Below are 886 nucleotides of genomic sequence, written 5' to 3' on the forward strand. Positions count from 1 at the left end.
TTTAACGCCTGCTTAAAGAAAGAAGGAAAAGAATGAAGGGATAGAATGCATTTAAGGGCCATCGTATACGTGAATGCGTTTGTAAAATTATGAACATCAACTCGATCCTACACTTGATGTAAACTGAACAAGCTTGGAGGCAGGTGGAGAAGGTGAAGACCATCTGGGAGGCGATGGCAAAGAAGCATTGCCTTTACGTAAAGGTCATGATCAAGACTGAATTTTATTAACCCAGATGCCTGGAATCAAACTTCTTTATCAATTCCATGAAACTTCCTTGTAATCAAGGCGAGGCAGTTATACCTTCTCCGGACGTCGTGCATCGCTTTTGCAGTCATGCGAATCTGAAACACACAGTCAAAAAATTAACGACCGCGATATGGCACACAAATGAATAGAAAGTATTCGTGCTCCTCAAACCGAAAATAGAGCGCATATACATCGGCTTCTCATGCCATGTGGGTGCATACTGTGCACTCATGACCAACGTGACAACCATGAGCATTTCCAAGTTTTCCAAGTGCCATCGCCCTCATCATTTGCCAGTATCTTCCATTGCTACACCCTCGCAGTATTTGTTGTGTGATCTACCAACGGGCAGTGGGTGCTTTCCTTCCAGCCGATATTTTAACAGCAGGCCATTTGCTGGAATCGGGTGGCGAAGCAGCTGTGTGAACTGCTTCTGCATGGGGAAACCCTCATTTCCCCTTCGCAACATGCCCGTGTCCCTGTACTACAGATGGAATGTGGATTAATTCGTCACCGAAGACCACCGCAAAATAGTGCCAAGAGATATTTGTGCTTTAGAAGTGTTAATGCATTTCCTTCAAATTCTCCACCGGCATGCTGAGTTACCTCCGTTAAGACTGCTCCCCTGAGTCGGAGA

This window comes from Echinococcus granulosus, assembly GCF_000524195.1.
Source record: "Echinococcus granulosus chromosome Unknown EG_S00355, whole genome shotgun sequence".
NCBI classification, from domain to species: Eukaryota; Metazoa; Platyhelminthes; class Cestoda; order Cyclophyllidea; family Taeniidae; genus Echinococcus; species Echinococcus granulosus.